This window comes from Lampetra fluviatilis, chromosome 51 (assembly GCF_964198595.1).
Source record: "Lampetra fluviatilis chromosome 51, kcLamFluv1.1, whole genome shotgun sequence".
NCBI lineage: Eukaryota > Metazoa > Chordata > Hyperoartia > Petromyzontiformes > Petromyzontidae > Lampetra > Lampetra fluviatilis.
Window position 1 is genome coordinate 6,648,704 of NC_136325.1, and position 11,380 is coordinate 6,660,083.

Here is an 11,380-nt window from a genome sequence, read left to right on the forward strand (position 1 = left end):
CTGTGTGTCTCACAATGGCCGTGTCCGTCACCACGTGACCTGGGTCTGGGTGTCTCTGTGTGTCTCTCATTGGCCGTGTCAGAGACACCACGTGACCTGGGTCTGGGTGTCTCTGTGTGTCTCTCTGTGTGTCTCACAGTGGCGGTGTCCGTCACCACGTGACCTGGGTCTGGGTGTCTCTGCGTGTCTCTCATTGGCCGTGTCAGAGACACCTCGTGACCTGGGTCTGGGTGTCTCTGTGTGTCTCTCAGTGTGTCCACAGTGACCGTGTTAGATACACCACGTGACCTGGGTCTGATGTGTCTCTGTGTGTCTCTCATTGGCCGTGTCAGAGACGCCTCGTGACCTGGGTCTGGGTGTCTATGTGTGTCTCTCTGAGCAATCATTCTTGGAGTCGAGTTCGATTCCCATTCACGGCCAACACCAACGACGATTACCTGAACCGGTCTTGGGCCTCCCCTAGGTCAACTCAGCCTCAAGTGTGTACCTGGTGCAGTGTGTAAACATCGCCACTAGTGAGACAAAGGCGGTCGGGCGTGGTGCTAGTCACTCACCCCCTCGTGTGCCGTGCTGGCCTTTATAGGTGCTTCTGGCGAAACCCACTTGCCCCAACAGTCTATCCAGGCTATACGGGGGATCTTTGTCTCCGTGTACGTGTGGGTATGTGTGTGTGTGTACAGTGTACGCGTATGACTTTGTGTGTGTGTATGTCTGCGTGTATGTATTTCCGTGTGTGTGTGTGTGAACCGTCACCGCTGCTAACCACACCTAGCACACACACACACCCACAGTCAGGGCAAACCTTTAATTGCTGTTATTCTTATCTGGCTTGAACCCAGCACTGCCACCGGCTTGAAACATCATACTCGTGGGGCCAGAACCACGGCTGTGTGTGCGTGTGCTTGCTGTGTGCGTGTGTGTGTGTATGAGCATGTGCGTGTGTGTGTGTGAGCATGTGCGTGTGTGTGTGTGTGAGCATGTGCGTGCATGTGCGTGCGTGTGTGTGTAGGGGAGCGGTGGTGTAGCGGTCAGCGCTATGAACCTGGCCACCAGGGTTCGATTCCCGCTCACGGAACAACACAGGTGACGATTATCTGAACCGGTCGTGGGCCTCCCCTAGGTCGACTCAACCTCAAATGAGTACCTGGTGCGGTGTGTCAACATCACCACCGGGGAGAGAAAGGCGGCCGGGCGTGGTGCTGGCCACCCACCCCCTCGTGTACCGTTCCGGCCTTCATAGGTGCTCGCTAACAGCACTTGCCCCTACAGTCTGTTAAGGCTACACGGGGGATCTTTGTCTTTGTCTGTGTGTATGTGCGTGTCTTTGTTGTGTGCCGGCCTTCACAGGTGCTCCTGGATAACAGCACTTGCCCCTACAGTTCACTAAGGCTATACGGGGGATCTTTGTCTTTGTTGTGTCCCGGCCTTCACAGGTGCTCCTGGATAACAGCACTTGCCCCTACGGTCCGTTAAGGCTATACGGGGGATCTTTGTCTTCGTGCACCTTTGTTTCGATGGAGCTCGTTAACAGCACTTGCCCCCCGGAGTCTGTGCAGGCTGTACGGGGGTTCTTTGAATGCGTCTCTGTGTGTGTACGCAGGGAGCGGTGGGACAGCGGTTAGCGCGCTGTGCCACGATCCCGGAGGCGGACCGAGTTCGATTCCCGCTCACGGCCAACATCAGCGACGACTATCTGAACCGGTCCATGTACCCTCCTCGCCACCCCTAGGTCGACTCAGCCTTAAACGAGTACCTGACGTGGGGAGTAAAACATCAGCACTCGGAGAGACAAAGACGGCCGAGCGTGGATACTTGCACCCCCCCCCCATCTCCCCCTTCCTTTGTGTGCTGTGCCGGCCTCCATAGGTCTAGCGAGATGTGAACTCCCTCGCTTGGTGTACAGGAGGTCGTGGGTTCCATCCCGACCCTGACGACGCCTGTGGAGTTGGGGTCTGCGCGTCTCTCCCCCCGTGGTGGCGGGGATTTGTCGCCGGGGCTCTCGGTTGTTCTCCGCTTCTCCCCTCCACGTTGAGAATGCAACGTGGAGGGTGTCTACAGCTCTGCAATTCCACACGACGGCGATGATGATGATGACGATGAAAATGATGATGACGACGATGATGATGAAGATGATGATGAGGATGATGACGATGATGATGAGGATGATGACGATGATGACGACGATAACGATGATAACGATGATGACGATGTTGACGATAAACCCACTTTAGCTGAGCTATCATTTGCGTGATGGCCGGGTCGTTCCTGAAAACCAGTCTCTATCGCAGCTCAGTGGGCCTTACCTGGCAAAGTAAAAACTAAAAATAGTTTAGTTTTAGTTTAAGACTGTACGGGGGACCTTTGTCTTTGTTATGCAACTATGGGGAGGGGGGGGGTAGAGAATGTGCTTTGTTCCCTGCACCTGATTGAGCCATTCTAACACCTCGGTTTATTTTTCACGCACGCGTCTCTCTCTCTCCCTCTCTCATTCTCTCCCTCTCTCATTCTCTCTCTAACCACTCGCGGGGCACGCACGCGCCCCTTCCCGCGTGCATCAGCATTTCCAGCAGCCGACCGTAACACCCCGACCACAAATACGCGCCTCTGAGCTGAAGAGGACAAGGAAACCACACACGCGAACAAACAAATAATCACACGGCTCTCATCTCGTGGCTAACAAATAGGTCAACGGCACCGACCAGAGTGGGGTCATCGCCTCGACACATCTGGGCGAAATCACGAACGTTGTCTCAAGCAAAGCCTGGCACTGCTGCTGATGAGGCATTGAATGGCGAAACCGGTCATTGCCTATTTAAAGCTTTCGTGACTGCAGGGATTCATCTTCTTGGTTTTTTAGATAAAGTCACGTAGAATGTCTTCTCGACAGACCTGTTCTCCACCTGAGGACGGCTGCTTGCGTTGTGGCCGAAACGTCGTGAGAATTATTTTATTATGTTTAATTTTTATTATTTTATTATTTCCATTCTACGTGACTTTACCGAAAGAACCAAGAAGACGGTCATTGACTGTAAAAATTGGGCGAAATCACGATAATTGGTTCAAGCAAAGCCTGTTCCTACTGCTGATGACACACTGAATGGAGAAACCGGTCATTGCCTGTAAAAAAATTGGGCGAAATCACGATAATTGGTTCAAGCAAAGCCTGTTCCTACTGCTGATGACACACTGAATGGAGAAACCGGTCATTGCCTGTAAAAATCTGGGCGAAATCACGAGAATTGGCTCAAGCAAAGCCTGTTCCTACTGCTGATGACACACTGAATGGAGAAACCGGTCATTGCCTAGTAACACACGACATCTCGCCAGAATTGGCTCAAGAAAAGCCTGACCGTGCAGCCGATGAGTCCTAATGAAGACGAACCGTTTCGATTTAAAGCTTTCGTGACTGCAGGGATTCATCTTCTTGGTTCTTTCAGTAAAGTCACGTAGAAGGGAAATAATAACATAATAAAAATAAAACATAATAAAATAATTCTCACGAAGTTTCGGCCACAACGCAAGCAGCCGTCCTCAGGTGAAGACCAGGTCTGTCGGGAAACGTCGTGAAAATTATTTTATTATGTTTTATTTTAATTATTTTATTATCTCCCTTCTACGTGACTTTACCGAAAGAACCAAGAAGATGAAGACGAACCGGTCTAAGGTATCGTTGCAATGCGGTGGTGACAGCACGTTGCACGCGTGGCGCACGGATGGGAGTCTCCTTTGCTGCCTATGAACAGCAGAACACTTGCTGGACGGTGTTAACCCTCTTGAGTTGGTGTTCTAGGCAAGGCTGAGAGGAGTCAATTCCTCCCTGCCGCGTTGCTGCGTTTTGCAAGGTTGGCTACGTACGGTGCGAAAGAAGCCCAACAGACAGCCATACCACGCGCACGTACGCACGTGAGCAGCCCGCGTGAGTTGGTGGTCTAGACAATGCTGGGGAGCGTTGCGCGTTGTAGTGCGGTGGTCGCAAGCCACACGGATTGGAGTCGAACCTCGACTTTTATTCCTCTCCTGTCCGCGAACAGCAGGGGCCACATGCATCGGGCGTGATGCTGTTACCGCCCAGGGCAGCCTGGAGGCGGGGATGGGGTGGGCAGCTGTGCAAGGCCCTCGGGCAACTCTCACCCCTCGTGGTGTCTTACATTCACCCCCCACCCCCCAAAGCGCGGGGCCCGGGGCAGTCACCCCCCCCCGCCCTCCATACATTCCAGACTGCTTGCTGTATTCACTCCCCGGCTGTGATGGGGGATCCCCCCCCCCCCCATTCTTTATCGAGCTCCAGTGATGTACAGGAAGGTCGTGGGTTCGATCCCGACACTACACTATACACTACACTATACAATACACTATACACTACTACACTACACTATACACTACACTATACACTACACTATACACTACACTATACACACTACACACTACACTATACACTACACTAGACACTACACTATACACTACACTAGACACTACACTATACACTACACTACTATACACTACACTAAGCACACACTACTATACACTACACTATACACTACACTATACACTACACTATACACTACACTACTATACACTACACCATACACTACACTATACACTACACTTATACACTGCACTACACTATACACTACACTATACACTACACTATACACTACACACTACACTATACACTACACTATACACTACACTTACACACTACACTAGACACTACACTATACACTACACGATGCACTAGTGCTGTACTAGTGCCGAATTGGCACGTGTTGTTCACGTGACAACCCTTACTAGTTGGCTGTGTCGGGTGGTGGCCGGTTTTAGCGACACATTTATATATTTACGCGATCTAACCACCCCCAAAAAAAACCTCTATTACGAATCATCATCATCATCGTCACTGACATTTGTGGCCAGGTCAACTGATGTGGCCAGGTCACCTGATGTCGGACGCTTGTGTGTGCGCCCGAAACGTCGTGATTTAATTTATTTCATTTTCTACCCACGTGACTTTACCGAAAGAACCAAAGATTATGGATCCCTGCAGTCACGACAACTTCAAATTAAAAAAGCTACACACAACTCAGTGGACCTTAACCTGGTCAAACAATAAAAGTTTTGAACAAATAGATAGTTTAGTTTGAGTTCATGTCAGTGGCAGGGGATGGCTGTCTGGCTGGGTGGACCTGGTTCGGGCGTGATGGCGTGGAGGGAGGGAGGGATGCAGGAGATTAGACGGTAGCGTAACACCACCAGCACAACCACCACCACCACCACAACCACCACAACCCACACCACCCTCCTCTAATTAATAATCACGGCTTTAATCCCTCCCCCCCATCACCACCATGCTCGCACGAGATTCCGTGATGGGATCTTGCCCAGGCGATAATGTTGCGAAAACAAATGAACGCAGATTTCTGCTCACGCATATAGCCGCCTCCACCCCCCCCCCTAATGCCCCCTCCCCCCTAATGCCCCCCTCCCCCCTAATGCCCCCTTCTCCCACTAATGCCCCCCCCCCCCTATAGCCCCCGCTAACCACTCCCACTCGCATTGCGAAGCTGAGAACTCGATCCCTCTCTCTCTCAGCAAGCCGCGTCCTTTCTCACCGACGTCAGTCTACGTGCAATGCACCTCTGTGGGTAATGTGAGTCTATGGGCAATGTTAGTCTATGGGCAGTGTTAGTCTATGGGTAGTCTTAGTCTATGGGCAGTGTGAGACTATGGGCAGTGTGAGACTATGGGCAGTGTTAGTCTATGGGTAGTGTTAGTCTATGGGTAGTGTTAGTCTATGGGTAGTGTTAGTCTATGGGTAGTGTTAGTCTATGGGCAGTGTGAGACTATGGGTAGTGTTAGTCTACGGGTAGTGTTAGTCTATGGGTAGTGTTAGTCTATGGGTAGTGTTAGTCTATGGGTAGTGTGAGTCTATGGGTAGTGTTAGTCTATGGGCAGTGTGAGACTATGGGTAGTGTTAGTTTATGGGCAGTGTGAGACTATGGGTAGTGTTAGTCTATGGGTAGTGTGAGACTATGGGTAGTGTTAGTCTATGGGTAGTGTGAGACTATGGGTAGTGTTAGTCTATGGGTAGTGTTAGTCTATGGGTAGTGTTAGTCTATGGGTAGTGTTAGTCTATGGGTAGTGTGAGTCTATGGGTAGTGTTAGTCTATGGGTAGTGTTAGTCTATGGGTAGTGTTAGTCTATGGGTAGTGTGAGACTATGGGTAGTGTTAGTCTATGGGTAGTGTTAGTCTATGGGTAGTGTGAGTCTATGGGTAGTGTTAGTCTATGGGTAGTGTTAGTCTATGGGTAGTGTGAGACTATGGGTAGTGTTAGTCTATGGGTAGTGTTAGTCTATGGGTAGTGTGAGACTATGGGTAGTGTTAGTCTATGGGTAGTGTTAGTCTATGGGTAGTGTTAGTCTATGGGTAGTGTGAGTCTATGGGTAGTGTTGAGTCTATGGGTAGTGTTGAGTCTATGGGCAGTGTTAGTCTATGGGTAGTGTTGAGTCTATGGGCAGTGTTGAGTCTATGGGTAGTGTTAGTCTATGGGTAGTGTTAGTCTATGGGTAGTGTGAGACTATGGGTAGTGTTAGTCTATGGGTAGTGTTAGTCTATGGGTAGTGTTAGTCTATGGGTAGTGTGAGTCTATGGGTAGTGTTGAGTCTATGGGTAGTGTTGAGTCTATGGGCAGTGTTAGTCTATGGGTAGTGTTGAGTCTATGGGCAGTGTTGAGTCTATGGGCAGTGTTAGTCTATGGGGAGTGTTAGTCTATGGGTAGTGTTAGTCTATGAGAAATGTAAGAATATAGGCAATGCTTTATAGTGTGCTGATATAATTAGTAGGCACTAAGCTAAGCCAGCTTAACACGTAGTAGGCGTCATTGTGAATGTGTCGTTACACCCACCACCACCCGACAAAGCCAATTAGTCACGGTTTGTCACCGAAACAAAACGTGTCAACTAAGCCAAGACCGCTGACTTACTGAGTGCAAGCCCTGGGTGTTTGTGTTTGCGTGTCTCTCTCCCAGGGGGTTCATAATTGCCTTGTCAGAGACAGTGAGCTGAAACCGCTGAGAGGATGGATTCGAAGCTTGGTTCTGTGTGTGTGTCTCCCAAGGGGTTCGGCATGGTCATGTTGGGCACGCCGAGCCTAGACCGCTGAAACCCTGGGTTCGAGCCCAGGGTCTAGGCGTCTGTGTGTGTGTGTGTCTTTCTCTCAAGGGGTTCATAATTGCCTTGTCAGAAACTCTGAACCGAAACAGCTGAGAGTCTGGGTTCGAGCCCTGACTCTGTGTGTGTGCGTGTCTCTCTTATGGGGAGCGGTGGGGCAGCGGTTAGCGCGCTGCGCTATGAACCGGGCGACACGAGTTCGATTCTCGCTCACGGCCAACACCAGTGACGATTATCTGAACCGGTCCTGGGCCTCCCCTAGGTCGACTCGGCCTCAAATGAGTACCTGGTTCGGTGTGTAAACATCGCCACTAGGGAGACAAAGGCGGTCGGGCGTGGTGCTGGCCACCCACTCCCTCGTGTACCGTTCCAGCCTTCAAAGGTGTTCGTTAACAGCACTTGCCCCTACAGTCTGTTAAGGCTACATGGGGTATCTTTGTCTTGTTTCTCCAATGGGGTTCATAATGGCCATGTCGGAGACGCTTAGCCTAGACCGCTGAGATCCTGGGCTCGAGCCCTGGGTCTGAGTATCTGTGTGTGTGTCTCTGTCCCAAGGGGTTCATCGTGACCATGTCGGGCACGCAGAGCCTAGACCACTGAGATCCTGGGCTCGAGCCCTGGGTCTGGGTATCTGTGTGTGTGCCTCTGTCCCAAGGGGTTCATCATGACCATGTCAGGCACGCAGAGCCTAGACCGCTGAGATCCTGGGCTCGAGCCCTGGGTCTGGGTATCTGTGTGTGTGCCTCTGTCCCAAGGGGTTCATCGTGACCATGTCGGGCACGCTTAGCCTAGACCGCTGAGGTCCTGGGCTCGAGCCCTGGGTCTGGGTATCTGTGTGTGTGCCTCTGTCCCAAGGGGTTCATCATGACCATGTCGTGCACGCAGAGCCTAGACCGCTGAGATCCTGGGCTCGAGCCCTGGGTCTGGGTATCTGTGTGTGTGCCTCTGTCCCAAGGGGTTCATCGTGACCATGTCGGGCACGCAGAGCCTAGACCACTGAGATCCTGGGCTCGAGCCCTGGGTCTGGGTATCTGTGTGTGTCTCTGTCCCAAGGGGTTCATCGTGACCATGTCGGGCACGCTTAGCCACGACCGCTGAGGTCCTGGGCTCGAGCCCTGGGTCTGGGTATCTGTGTGTGTACCTCTGTCCCAAGGGGTTCATCGTGACCATGTCGGGCACGCAGAGCCTAGACCACTGAGATCCTAGGCTCGAGCCCTGGGGGTGCGCGTTCGTTGCACTCCGGCTCTCAGGAGGATCATAATGACCACGTCAAAGACACTGAGCCCTTTGTGTCCGGGGCTATAGGCCCTGGGGCTTTGCATCTCTCAAGGGGATTATAACCATAAACGATCTGAGGCAGACGCCAGTGGGATGCTGGGTTCGAATCTGGATTTCATCCGCCGAATGATTAAACCAGATCGTCGCGTGCGGTGGGTGAACTGACGGTTGTCACCTTGTGACCGCCAGTGGCGGCCAAAAGGTGAACGCAGAGATGTAGCGGTAAGCCACAAAAACAGTCGGATGTGGGGGCGGGTGCAAGTGCTTTATGAGGCTTGCGTAACAAATGAGTGGGCGATTGTGTTGTGTGGTCAGCAGTAGCTTCTGTTTGACCGCGTAGAGGGGGATAAAACGGACACGACACAGGGCTGGAGAAGAGACGGAGCTGATGTGGAACATGAGGACGTGGAGCTGAGTGGACTTGCCGATGACCGGTACCAGCGGTGTCAAGATCGGCCTCTGTGGAGGAGGCTCGTGAAGGACGCTACTGGGCAGTTGGAGGCAGTCGCCCTCCAACAACAATTGAGGGCAGATGAGCGACGCTCACAACAATGGGCGGAGCGCCGGGCGGATAAAATACAGCTAGTTGGCACAGTAGGGCGTAGTGCTGGTGTATCTACCAGTCATCTGAGTCAGCCGATCCATGGCGCCTGGGTCTGTCCCGTGACCTCAAAGTGCACCTAGCCTGGCACAAGGTCGCCATGGTGACGTCACCGTCACTTGGTGGCGAAACGGCGGATGTGTTGGTGTTCTTAAAACAACAACAACAACAACAACAAAAAGAACAACAACAACAACAACAACGCGTAAGACTAAAAGTGTCGTGAAATCGGAATGGCTCTTCCCGATGATTTAATCTCTAGAATAATGGATGTGCGTTTCGAGCGGCAATTCCAACTCGAATCCTAAACCTTGAAGCCATACACCTACACATCACTTTCCACAACACGCAAATAAACAAGTAACAACAACAAAAAAACCGTAGGTATATAAAACGATTAAATAGTAATTAAATTAAATAAAAAAATACATTTTCAGTGAACTCAGCAAATGGATCAGCCGCACGTTGGAAAGACATGGAGGCACTGCTGCTGCACTGCGCGGATACATTGGAAAGGTCGCAGATGTATTCACGCACGTTGAACTTCTTTCGCACCATACTTACGCGATCTACCCCCTAAAGACTCACACAGAGACCCATAGACTCACACAGAGACCCATACACTCACACAGAAACCCATAGACTCACACAGAGAGCCATAGACTCACACAGAGACCCATAGACTCACACAGAGACCCATAGACTCACACAGAGACCCAGACTCACACAGACCCATAGCCTCACACAGAGACCCGTAGACTCACACAGAGACCCATAGACTCACACAGAGACCCATAGACTCACATAGAGACCCATAGACTCACACAGAGACCCATAGACTCACACAGAGACCCGTAGACTCACACAGAGACCCATAGTCTCACACAGAGACGTACAGACTCACACAGAGACCCACAGACTCACACAGAGACCCATAGACTCACACAGAGACCCACAGACTCACACAGAGACCCATAGACTCACACAGAGACCCGTAGACTCACACAGAGACCCATAGATTCACACAGATACCCATAGACTCACACAGAGAGCCATAGACTCACACAGAGACCCATAGACTCACACAGAGACCCATCGACTCACACAGAGACCCATAGACTCACACAGAGACCCATAGACTCACAAAGAGACACATAGACTCACACAGAGAGCCATAGACTCACACAGAGACCCATAGACTCACACAGAGACCCATAGACTCACACAGAGACCCATAGACTCACACAGAGACCCATAGTCTCACACAGACCCCCCAAAGACTCACACAGAGACCCACAGACCCACACAGAGACCCATAGACTCACACAGAGACCCATAGTCTCACACAGAGACGTACAGACTCACACAGAGACCCACAGACTCACACAGAGACTCATAGACTCACACAGAGACCCATAGACTCACACAGAGACCCATAGACTCACAAAGAGACACATAGACTCACACAGAGAGCCATAGACTCACACAGAGACCCATAGACTCACACAGAGACCCATAGACTCACACAGAGACCCATAGACTCACAAAGAGACACATAGACTCACACAGAGAGCCATAGACTCACACAGAGACCCATAGACTCACACAGAGACCCATAGACTCACACAGAGACCCATAGACTCACACAGAGACCCATAGACTCACAAAGAGACACATAGACTCACACAGAGAGCCATAGACTCACACAGAGACACATAGACTCACACAGAGACCCATAGACTCACACAGAGACCCATAGTCTCACACAGACCCCCCAAAGACTCACACAGAGACCCACAGACCCACACAGAGACCCATAGACTCACACAGAGACCCATAGTCTCACACAGAGACGTACAGACTCACACAGAGACCCACAGACTCACACAGAGACTCATAGACTCACACAGAGACCCATAGTTGCTTGTCCGATTAGCACGGTTAGATACGTACTGTGCGAAAGAAGTTCAACACACGTGTACATACATACAGAGCAGTGATTCTCAACTGGGACGTATGCGGGCCGTGTCAGGGGGTAGGCGAGGTGACTTGTAAATGTGTGAAATGAGATATCATACTTGAGAGTCACGTGTGACTCGGCCAATGTCAAATAACTACGATTCATCTTCTTGGTTCTTTCGGTAAAGTCACGTAGAAGGGAAGTAATAAAATAATAGAAATAAAACATAATAAATTAATGAAATTTCGATTTAAAGCTTTCGTGACTGCAGGGATTCATCTTCTTGGTTCTTTCTGTAAAGTCACGTAGAAGGGAAGTAATAAAATAATAAAAATAAAACATAATAAATTAATGAAATTTTGATTTAAAGCTTT